This window comes from Phoxinus phoxinus (assembly GCF_949152265.1).
Source record: "Phoxinus phoxinus genome assembly, chromosome: 7".
Classification (NCBI taxonomy): domain Eukaryota; kingdom Metazoa; phylum Chordata; class Actinopteri; order Cypriniformes; family Leuciscidae; genus Phoxinus; species Phoxinus phoxinus.
Window position 1 is genome coordinate 24323795 of NC_136882.1, and position 12856 is coordinate 24336650.

The 12856-nt window shown below is 37.7% G+C and overlaps 1 protein-coding gene across 1 annotated transcript in view; it reads right to left on the reverse strand.

The window, feature by feature from the left end:
• Positions 1-10623, reverse strand: part of kcnh3 (potassium voltage-gated channel, subfamily H (eag-related), member 3) — a 109676-nt gene extending 99053 nt beyond the window's left edge. The window contains exon 1 of the mRNA XM_079617447.1: positions 10345-10623. The gene's annotated coding sequence lies outside the window, so the exon portion shown is untranslated. The remainder of the gene's footprint in view (positions 1-10344) is intronic.
• Positions 10624-12856: the final 2233 nt, after the last annotated feature.

The window sequence follows — 12856 nt, forward strand, 5'->3', positions numbered from 1 at the left end:
CTGACAACACTTCACACAATCTTAAATGCACATTAATTTCACTAAAATGACAGACAGTACAAAATAAAATAAAAAACTATAAATGCACCAATGGTCAATGTACAGTGATCTCAAGAAATGCTTGTTTGCTTAAGCCACATCAAAAATGGTGTTTGATTTGTCATATGATATGACTGTCATTGTATTGATTACATAAAACATCAAAAGCACAATCAAGAGAGTGCTATAGTTTTATACTGTTCAATAAACAACAAGAAAGTTAATATTAACAGACATTTCAGACACAATATTGACAGTTACTAGTCTAGTTTTGCTCCGGCAACAAAACTGACAGCTGAAAAGTCACAGCTGAGATGTTATTTGTCTCTGAGCAACACACAGTAGTGTGGTTTCATTCCTGTAAGAAACAATGTAGAGGTCTGCGAGGAACTGGGGTTTTTTTCCGCCCCGCTCCCACAAAGTTATATTCCGCACCCATCCACTCCTGCTTAAAACTCACTCTGTGTTCACCTGCTATCCGCTTAGAATGATTTTCTTCCCAACCTGACGGATCCCACTAAATTTAAATCTTGTTTCCAGAATCTCACATCTAAATTTCCCCTGAAGAAAGAGACTGATTGGGGATAACAAATCTAAAATGTTGGCTATACAAAATTATATTTGTCTTATCATGATTCTGTAAACATTGTAAAAAAAAAGTCACAAAGAAAAATAGGCTAAATGAATTACTCAAAACTATAGGCTAAGCCAAATATACAAATAAACGAAAAATTTTGGCTAATTAGAAGATACTGCACAATGAAATCTTGTCGCTGACTAATGTCTCCTCCAAAATCCGACCACATAAGCTGAATGGGGTGCAAACAACATATTTTGCCAGGTTGCTCAGGGCAGGGAACTGGGAACGGTGTGAACGCTGCCACTGCAGAAAGTTTTGTTTACTGCAAGTTAAAGCACGGATCCGCTGGTGTCGGATGTCGGGATCGGCCGGGGTATTGTCAGACCGCCCGCTCCTGTCCAAAGTACACCAGAGTAACCGACCGCTACCGCCATTCATTCGGAAATTTAACCCCGAGCCGCAATAAATCTGATCGGGTGTAGACCTCTAAACCAATGTTTTAGAAAAAAATGGTTGAGTGAAAAAATTAGTGACTCACTCAAATATTATACTTGATTTGTTCCCGATTAAATAATTTTTTGAGCAAATCTTTCAAACAAATTAACAGAAAGAATCACTGAAAAATCTCCACAAAAGCCTGTCTGAAGCGAAGCCCCATTGCTTTTGGACTAAATTTCAACACTTGTGGAAGCTTTCTAACAAATTTGAGTGCTTTATTATCCTGTAACAAGCGCTTTATGTAAGAGATCACCTGTAAATATCGCCAGTGAACTGCTGCACTGTTCTCACTCTTGAGAATGAAGATGACTTTGATGCTGGATGGCAAACCTGTGGTTGTCACTCCCACTTTTCCTGTCACCTCAAACACCCCTTTCCGGATCGTTCACAAATACCTTCCTCCACCATCTGTGAAGAAGCAACTTCAATTACAGGGAGATGCAAACTAAAAACAAGATTTAGCAGGTGCAGGTGTAATAATGTAAATATAATATAATTGTACACAGCAATTTTGTAAAATTTTTTGTTGATCTTAATATAGGCAAACTACTGGTATGTGAATATTTATGTAAGAATTACATGGAACTTGTTAGGCATACCTGGCGTAGCGATCATCAACTCATTTGATGAAATGACTGACAAATGAGGGTTTGTTTTATTTCGTGGTATGAACAACCCATTTATTTTAAAAGTGACAAATGTAGATTCATTGTTAAAAAGAAGCTTTTTTTTGCAATTGCATTTCTGTGCAATGTAATTGCAAAAATAATGACTGTTTGAAAAAAGTCCAAACTTATTTGACCTGTATTGCTTTTGGTCATTAACAGATAGTTCCACCCCCTATTGCATTCCATTGTTAGAGCTTATGTTGCTATGTTGGGAAAGCTTAGTGATGTTTCATTTTCACATTTGGAGCTAAATGAAATCATGTCTTATGTAAAAATAAAAATAATGAGATTGTAGAAAAAGTGATAAAATTTCAGCAAATATACCAAATCCATCTGCTGGTACAAAGTTAAACCAAGGAAATACCAGTAGTCATGACCTTGAATGCTCTCTCTAACTCCCTCAGCTTTCACCGCCCTGGGCATGAAAGAGCTTCAGAAGTTTTTATACATGGATTCATTGTGATTAAAGCAGTGCCTTATCCAGTAGTGTCTGGAGACCCTCAAGTGAAAAGTTATTCTCTAAAAACCTTTTATTTGTTTTATACATTACTCCAATCAATGACTGACACTTGGTTATTGGTTAAAACATTTGGACATGGTTAAGAGCCTTTGTTTGAAGTAAATCTACAATTTTGCATTAGCTTCAGAATTTAACATTATTGGTCCCCAAGAGATTTTTCAAAGGCTTCTGCTGCACTTTGGCATTCCTCTACATATTTAACCTTCTAGAGCTTGATAGACCACTTAAGTGACAAAACAAAGCGACTCCATTAACCTTGAAAATGTATTGTTCTATATAGTTTATAAAAACAGCAAGCACTGAAGTAGTGCTCCTTAGCCCACTGTAAACCAGTGTTATAAAGTGACCTAAAAGTTCAACACAAATCAGAAAGATGGTAAGCAAAACAGTATGTATATTCAGTTATTTGTGTCTTTTTTGCACAACGCAACAAAATTAAAAAAGCAAACTACAACACAACGAAATCAAGCCACAAACACAACAAAATCAAGCCACAACACAACGAAATCAAGCCACAAACACAACAAAATCAAGCCACAACACAACGGAAACAAGCCACAACACAACGAAATCAAGCCACAACACAACGGAAATAAGCCACCACAACACATGAAATCAAACCACAACACAATGAAATCAATCCAGAACACAATGAAATCAAGCAACACAACGGAAACAAGCCACAACAAAATCAATCCACAACACATGAAATCAATCCAGAACACAACGGAATCAAGCCAAAACACAACGGAAACGAGCCACAACACATGAAATCAAACCACAACACAACATAAATAAGCCACAACACAATGGAAACAAGCCACAACACAATGAAATCAAGCCACAACACAACGGAAATAAGCCACAACACAATGGAAACAAGCCACAACACAACGAAATCAAGCCACAACACAACGGAAATAAGCCACAACACATGAAATCAAACCACAACACAATGGAAATAAGCCAGCCAACACAACAAAATTAAGCCACAACACAACGGAAATCAGCCTCAACACAACAGAAACAAGCCACAACAAAACGAAATCAAAGCCACAACACAACAGTAATGCTCCCAACCACTAGGGGGCTCTCGGAATATGGAAAGTTAGTTTTCCTTGCCACTGTTCTGAAGAGTCAGCAGCACCTCCCAATCTGCTCTCACACAAATCAGGCCCGCCCTGATTATATCAAACATGTTTGATATTTAGGATTTTAAATCGGGATGAGCAAGACTGAGATCACATGAGGCGCTTTCTCTGGCACGATAATCTTAATAACATTTTGTAGTGTGTGAAGCGCTGCGATTTTCAAATCTTGTAGTGTGAGCATGTTTAAGATTTGAGGATTTTCATTTCGATTTTCGTTTTCACAATCGTTTAGGATTTTAAAACTCCTGTAGTGTGAGCCAGACATAAGGGAACATCTGACAATTCCATCAAGTGGTATTTGTATTAATTAGACTGGTATTTGTTAGACTGCTATAGAACAGTGGCAAGTAAAACTAACCGCGCTCCGAGCCCTCTAGTAGTCGGGAACATTATCGTTGTGCTGTGACTTTGATTTTGTTGTGTTGTGGCTTGATCTCATTGTGTTGTAGATTGTTTCCGTTGTGTTGTGCCCAACTGGTCCATTGTAGCATTAGAGATACTGCGGTATCAAAGTAATTAGTCTCATACCACAGTTTACGGTTCCCTTCCAAAGGCAGCCTGCTAGTTATTTTTTATAGTTTTAATGGCATTAAAGTTTCATGGACTTTGCTCAGAATTCATTACATTGAATGGAATCAGATTGCCACAGTAATTGGAAAACTTTATTGATTAATTAGGGAAGTTTTGTCACTGCTTTGCCAGTAGACCAGTGAAAAGGAGTTCATTAATTCAAACAAATTAGAGCCACTTCAAAACTCAAGCTGTCAAAGGAATTTGTTGCACGACGCATTCGCATGTTTGAGTATTTATGCATATGTGTCATGATGTTAGAGAATTTTTCAGAGAATTACACCGTACAGCAGGCTCAGTGCCTCTCAGTTTGATGTTTTCTTTCTCCCCTCAACTCTGTCTCTGCCTCTTCATACATAATGACAGCATGTATTTAGTCAGATTTAGCCCATTATCCAGTGAATGAATACAGGAGGGACACACTAGCTACCTTTACATGAACACCTTCATTCCGATAGATGAATCCGGACGTAGTGTTCACATGAGCGCAAAATAAAGTGATCGGGTTGATGTGCGCGTTTATATGTCACAAGCTTCAAAACGGAATTGATTGTTTTTGGCATGTGTGCACTGTACGAATACAGAGTTTCCCACTGTTTCCACATACTATTCTCCTACATTGCTACTTTTCTTTGTTTAAAGAGCAGATTTAATATTTATTTATTTTGGGTCCTAATTAGGAGACGATGAGCAAACAAACCATTGTGCCGTGCCGCTTAAATTTATAAAGCAGTAAAAAACGCCCTAAATTCCTGCACCCAAAACAAGGCATCTGGGGATGAGAGTCCGAAACAAGGACCGGTGTGACGTTGTCTTGCTCCACTTCACAGACGATGAGTGGAAGGGGAATAATTTTAAAATGACACGACAGTCATTGTACAACATCAGAAGGATCAGGCCCTTCCTATCAGAGCATGCTACACAACTGCTCGTTCAGGCGCTTGTTCTATCCAGACTGGACTATTGTAATGCTCTCCTGGCTGGTCTCCCAGCTTGCACTGTCAAACCTCTGCAACTGATCCAGAATGCTGCAGCTAGAGTGGTCTTCAACGAGCCGAAGAGAGCACACGTCACTCCTCTCCTAACAAAATTGCACTGGTTGCCGATTGCCGCTCGCATCAAATTCAAGTCACTGACGTTTGCCTACAGAACAACCACTGGCACTGCTCCCTCATACCTGAACTCATTACTTCAGACTTATGTGCCATCCAGAAACTTGCGCTCTGCAAGCGAGCGCCGTCTTGTGGTGCCATCTCAAAGAGGCACAAAATCTCTTTCTCGGACCTTTACCATGGCTGTTCCCTACTGGTGGAATGATCTGCCTAACTCAGCCAGAGCCGCTGAGTCCGTACCCATTTTTAAGAAATTGCTGAAGACGTATCTTTTTCGGCAGCACTTAATCCAGTAATACTAACACTCTCTTCTCTATTCTAAAAAAAAAAAAAAAAAAAAAAAAAAAAAAAAAATACTGTACGTTGGATTGTACTGTGAAGGGTTATAGCACTTACATACTGTTGGTCTACTGCTAGTTTAATTGCTTCTATTGTTTCTCATTTGTAAGTCGCTTTGGATAAAAGCGTCTGCTAAATGAATAAATGTAAATGTAAATGTAAATTTATGACACTTTATTCAACTACAACAAAAACTCGTTCCATGCGTCATTCGTCATTTCGCCATCTCTAAATCACTGCACATTTGTAGTACTTTCCAGTTTCAAGTGTTAACTTCAAGTTTTCTCGATCAGATTAGAAAAGGTTTAAACCACCCCTTACAATCAGAATGAAATTGTAATCATATTTGTACAATTTATTCCTATTGACATGGTTACAAGTGACTTTTTCACATCCTTTACTGGAGAGTCTTTAACGTATCAAACAACATTAATAATATAATATAATATAAATGCCATAAATGTTCATAGATTCTATATATACATTTAGATTATTGTGCAAAATAATATTGTTTATTTGCCCCATACACTGTTTTCTTATTTCAAATTAGTGTAAAATTTGAATCTAATTTGAGAGTCGTAATTGTTTTTGTTTTTATTAGTGGTTTTGCACTTATTGGCTATTCTTGCTACCGTATATTATTCCTGCAGAGTGTGTACTGAGTGCTTGCACAACTGAGTGAATTTTTTGCATAGTGTTTCCACACAGACCTCATGTTCATAATACACAAAGGGTTCTGACAGGGTTGTCAATTTTGAAGCTTCTCGTGTTGGCACAGAATGCCCTATGTGACTTGTCTCTAGGGTCATTCACAGCCTGTCTCTCTCTTGCTTTCTTTCTGAATTGTTGTCTTACCGGTGACCAATGTTTTCGTCTTTTTATAATGAGGGGCAGATTGTGCCTAACCGAGTCAGTACACCACCCTGGGGAGAGACTCTCAGCCACACACACACACACACACACACACACACCAAAAAAAACCTCTCATAGAAAACCTTAGTCTTCCACTTAGACCATCATGCTAACTTCATGAGACAGTCGTAGCCTGTGCTGAATCGCCTAGCTTGAAAACACAGAATGGACATTTGTAGATTTTGTTGATTGCCGTTACCCTCTCTGCTTCCACACTGCAACCTTTACAAAAATTCACCATGGTAGCAATGGCAAAACTTGCACTGACCAGCTCATGTCAGATTGCTAGTTAGATTCTACAAAACAATCTTGAGACAAAACAATAGCACATATTTTAAGATATGCCAGTGGAAGTTGCTTTCAGTTAAAACAGCTCAAACATGCATTTTTGCCTAGGACTAGGCTTAAGCTTGTCTGTGAAACCGGGAGTAAAACTCACGGTCGAGCCCTGACCGCAAGGGTGTCCAGCGTGACTTCTAGGCCATTGGTTGATCTGATTCCAACGGTTACCTGAATGGTTGCTAGAGTGTTCAGAGTAGTTAATGGGACATTGCTTGATGGTTGCTAAGATTTTCTATAGGTGCTGGGGTGTTCTGCGTGGTGTTCTGCGGGTGATTGCTAGGGTTTTCTAATTCCTATGGTTCTCTGAATGGTTGCTACAGTGTTTAGAGTAGTTACTATTTCATCACTTGGTGGTTGCTAGTGTTTTTTTGGTTCCTATAGTTCTCTAAATAGTTGCGTGAGTGTTCAGAGTAGTTGCTAGGGCATTGCTTGGTTGTTGCTAGGGTGCACTGGATGGTTGCTTAGTTATTCTGGATGGTCGCCTAACAGCTACAGAGCATCCCAAAGAAAGTCTGAGAGGGAGGGGAGAGAGAGAGAGAGAGAGAGAGAGAGAGAGAGAGAGAGAGAGAGAGAGAGAGAGAGAGAGAGAGAGAGACTGAAGAAGTAAACAGACATGACTGCTACACACAGGTGCAAGAAAACTGTCCAAAATGGCCGATTGGAACCAATAGAGAATGAGGGGGGTCTTCAGGAGACTCGATGCCCTTAAGTGAGAGAAATGTGTGTAAGTGTAGTTTGTGCAACTTACACAGAAGCCAAGAAAGGGTCCATCTGGTGAACATACTCTAACCTGATTACAGAGAGCAGACGAACAAAATTAATATAGACGATAATACAAGGACTCTGTGGCTCAATTAGGGTATTTCTGGCACTATGACCATATCAATATGGGAGATGAGGTTTGACGAGATGAGGAATTCTTCAACAACAACAACAACAAAAAATAAAGAATATACATTTGCATTTGATTTCATTTTTGAATACATACTGTTTAAAAGTTTGGGGTCAGATTTTTTTTTTTAATACTTTTAGTCAGCAAAGCATTACATTTATAAAAAGTGACATTTAAAATGTTACAAAAGATTTCTATTTCAAGTAAACGTTGTTCTTTTAATCGTTCTTTTTATCAAAGTATTCTGAAAAAAATGTTGTGACCTCAAGCCGTAGTTTGGTAATTTTTAGTGTGGGGGTGGGGGGAGGGATGCAATCGGGGTAAAAAATGTGATTCTGTTCAGATATATTCTGTTGTATTCTAAAAAGCATCTGAGAATCAATAAAATAAATGTTGATCTGAAAATATAAAGCAATTATGTTGAATTGCAATAATCATTGTAAAAATTAGGCTAAACTGTTTTTAGTTTTGATCAAATAAAAGGCACCCTTGGTGAGAAACCTTTCACAAACATGAAAAAAAAAAACTCTGTAAAAAGTGTTCAGTTCACTTACTTGAAAAAAATGTAGTAAACCTGTTGCCTTAAAATGAAGTAAAGAAATATAATGCTTAACTGAAAAAAATTAAGTCATGTGAACTTGACAATTCCACATTTCTTATTTGTTTCGATTAAGCATGAAGTTTATTTACTTAATCATTTTAAGGCAATGGGTTACCTCAATTTTCACTTTTTACAGTGAAACAAAGACATATCATTCTCAAAGAAGGACTACAAATCAAGAATACATTTGAATATACTGAGGATTTCAAGAGATTGTTTGTGTGTGTGTGTGTGTGTGTGTGTGTGTGTGTGTGTGTGTGTGTGTGTGTGTGTGTGTGTGTGTGTGTGTGTGTGTGTGTGTGTGTGTGTGTGTGTGTGTAACTGTGCAGCTAAAGTCAGTTCTTGGATCACTCTGATGTTTTGAACAGTTTCTTTGGAGATTTAACAAATGCTCAGACAGGCCGAGATGAATTCTTGACACAAGAGGCAGTTAATTATGATGACTTTTCTCGTTTTGTTAGGGGTGTGTAATTAGCTGTGTGATTGGTGAATGGAAAGGCCTGCATTTATTCTGTCTGAAATGTGTTGAATGCTCTGAATGAATCTTTGATTGAATATGGATGACAAAGACAGAATCAATTTATTACTTTCTCTCTGAATCTGAAGCTCTTTACAGCAAACACTTTGGCTGGCTGGATTTAGCTTGCTCATACTGAGATCAAGAGTTACATTTGCAGAGAAATGTGATGTCTAATAGGGATCAACACATCTCTGACAGTCTGATATATTCATGCTTAAGAGAACTAATTTTTGTAGACAACAACAACAGCACAAATCTATCTTGCATGGTTGTAAGGTCGGTCAGTATAATCTAAGAAGACACCAAAATTACTGTATAAATGCATAGGGGTGGAGTGATATGCCTTAGAATTAGAGTTTTCTTTTCAATACAATGTAGATCAAAGCCAATGTTCCCAATATAAGTTTCATAATTCCTGAGGATAAAATAGAATTATAGCCAATAAACATTAAATAGCCACAAAATATTCCTACACTACAAATTAACAGACTTAAAAATAGCTATTTTTGTTTATTAACAATATATACAGTTTTACTGAAAAACAGAAAGAATGAAAAAAATATTCACTATAATAAATGTCACATTTACCTTTGTTGTTTATGGTGGAGTGAAATAACTGCAAATGAAGCTACTATTTTCTAGTCATGTTCATATTTTTCACTTTGTAACGGCCACCTAGTGTTAAATAGTGTTCATGACATGAATGTTAATATGTCTTTAAGATTACTTCTATGGTGTACGTTATTGTAGGCGCGCTGTTCGTATGTGAGCGCGCACGCACGCAGGGTGAGAGTGAGAAGGCTCACGAAAAGAGAAAGATGACCGCTCTACTGCTGACTGTTATGTTATTTTACTGAGTTTACTTTCACTTTGATTTGTAACGTGTTTTAGAGTATTTTCATTTCCCCTGTTAACATTCGCTCTCCGGCATGTATGTGAAGAGTGTGTTTGACTGAGAGGAAATATATAAAAGACTCGTGGAACTACCAGTCCGGTGGCACTGTCTTTTTCTATTCTTCATCTGGGCAGACTTTCGAACTCTGACAGACGTTACAAATTATATGATTTTAATATATATATATATATATTATGTAGGCTACACGATTTAATTGTTGGCCCTCTAGTGGTTAAAAGACAAAACGCATGCATTTTGCGGATGAACATAGTTTTGGTTGTGTTTCAGCTCTGACGGACTATGCGGATGAATAAAGTTATCCTACTTTTAAAAAAAACATTCACTACTAGGCTTGAGAGATATAAGCAAAGCAATTTGATAAATTACTATCTGAAGATGTTACTGTAGCTGCCTATACCTACCAATTAATAGATGGTAGCCTACTTGAAAATAAATTCCAGCACAGAGCTACAACAACCATAATGAAATGACCCTAGATCATGCTTTATCGGTTTCCAGGACAGGTTTTAGATTAAGCCAGGATTAGGCCTTAGTTCAATTAGGATATTTAAGTAGCTTTTATAAACATGCCTTAGAAAAAAAAACATTAGGCTACTGGCCTGCATCTTGAGACTAAACAATGGCACTGACATATTTAATGTCTATGAAGACCATATGGCAATTTGAATTAAATAACTTACTCACCTGTTTAGAAATAACAATGCGATCTCCACGTCGTTTTTACAACATTTGAATCCCTCAATTCTCGCCGTCTCCGAAAAGCCCAGCCAATGTTGATTCTCTTTTTATACGAGCTCTGTCACGTTCTCTTTTTGCAAGCAGACACCTGTTCGGCGTTTTTTTTTAAACGGTTGATTCCCCGGATGATTGAGATTTTAGCGTGCTCCATGTCAACCTTTCTCACTTGTTGTGACACCTACTTATGCTACACTGACTGAATACACGCGGACAGTGGCCGGAGTTGACGAGACAAGTGACGTAGACGCGATTTCCCGCTAAAACCATCCTGTCAGGTCTGAAACGTGTATTGGATTGATGATGTATTGATTTAAATTCACTTAATTTTGAACAAAAAAAAAGTTATAGTCTACAGTGCAGGCTACATTTTGAATAAATAGGCCTATAGCATAAAAAAAAAAAAAAACACGGCATAATATAGCCTATTTAGATTTATCCTCTCAATATAATTTTCAGAAGTAGCCTATCATATTTCAAGATTGATTCACCCATCACTAGTAGTGTATACACTCAAAATATCTGACCTGATATAGGCTGAAGCCGTCACTTCCTGTTAGAATGTGTGAATGTGAGGTGCCCCACAGCATTAGTGAAGTCCAGTGTTTACCAGTGTCTATTCCCTCTCTATGGGCCTGTCTTTGAACTCCTCTCAAATGGGAGCACACCAACAACACAAAACTCTCCCTCGCTCTTTTCTCTCCTTTTCTCTGGCATCAAACAGCAGAATAAAACCTTTGATAGTGCACGTCACGTTGAGTTTAAATGCAGCCGATCCTAATCATGTATGTGACAAAGTGACAGACATTAATCTGAGTTTTTGTCTTTACCAGCTCTGACCACAACAAAGCAAAGGATCTCCAGATGGTGTTTACCTGCTATTTGCTATTTTTCGTTTTCAGTCATGATTTTTTATTAAAGCATCTGTTTTATCAGGATAAGTTAATGATAAAAAGTGCACATCTCCTAAACTGCTAGTTGATAGTGATGTGCCTATCACTGTTAAAAAAAAAACTGTTAAAATAATTCTTCTGTTAAAACTTGTATTATTTGAGCTGTAAAACTGTTTAAATAATGGTAGCCACCCTGGGTTACAGGTTTATGAAGTTTCGTTGTCATGGCAACAAAGTTTTAAAATGTAAAGGTTAGTAGGCATTTTTCCCACACCAAAATTATGTTAACAACATGCATATTGTTTATGTCTTGTGGTTATACTATTAAAACTGTATATTTTTACATTTACAGATTGGCCTCATTTTCTTCCTTTGTAAGTGCCTCACTCTGGAGAAAGAGGGATTTGTGGAAAATAAGAATTGTTTTGTGGTAATCAACATTATGGTACAAATGCTGTCAACTGAGTTTAACTTGCACTGAAACGAGAATATCCCTCTAGTCTAACCACTAAACTACACCACCTCAACCATTGGACAGTTGCATATTGGACGTGAAGCTGCATGTTAGCGACCCTCTATCCACCTACACACCCACTGCTCACCCGGACAGCACACTAGTTACTCATCCCTTCTGTTCAAAAATACTTTACAAACTAAACAAGAGCTGTTTCTCTGCAGACTCACTCTCAATGGTTTATAGAGTTCAAAAGTGAGGCTTTTCACAATCATCTGCAGTTGTGGAGAGACAGATGCACCTGTTTTCCCTCTTTAAAGGATCTTTAACCTCTTTCACCCTCAATGAGCCTTCCAGATGTCAGGTCAAATGTATTCTTAAAAACACAGTGAAATCCTATTACATTGCTTCTATTCTCCAGATTATGTCATTATTTTAGATGCAGAGAAGAAAATGAGACAAAATGTCCTAGGGATACAGGGAACAGATCACTCCACAGAATGTCTAAAATAAGCAGATACGCAGCAACCCGAACTCATGCAGCAAGACGGGGAATGAAAGTATAAATCCCTTTCTTTAAGATTGATTAAGTTTTAACTCTGTGTTGCACAACAGTTGAAGGGGAGCTGACAAATAACGTGGACATTACCTTTAAATCAAAACCTAACTTTTATAAATATATTTAAAAAAAAATCATATTTAAACTTTTTTGCAGTTCACAAATAGTCCTGCAATGTGTCCAATTTTAAAAGTACAAATGTTTAATGCAATTAACGAGACTATAAAACTGCATGCATAAAATTATAAAATAATGCTAAAATGTTGTCTAAAATAGTGTTAAATGTAGTATGTCAGAATGACTCCTGTCGATGGCATGCCAGCAACCCACAACAATGTTATGAGACAACTATGTAACCTGCTACACGAAATGACTCCACGCGCATGCATTAAGAGCTTTCAATTGTTTCACTTTACGCACTGTTGCAAATACCTTAGGGTGGATGTTAAATTAGCTCAAAACACTTGCATTTTTGCATTTGACACTTTGGTGAAGGAAATGTAAGTTGGTACGTTTTGCGCACTTACGGGTGCCATCGAAACGGGTGGCGATGGT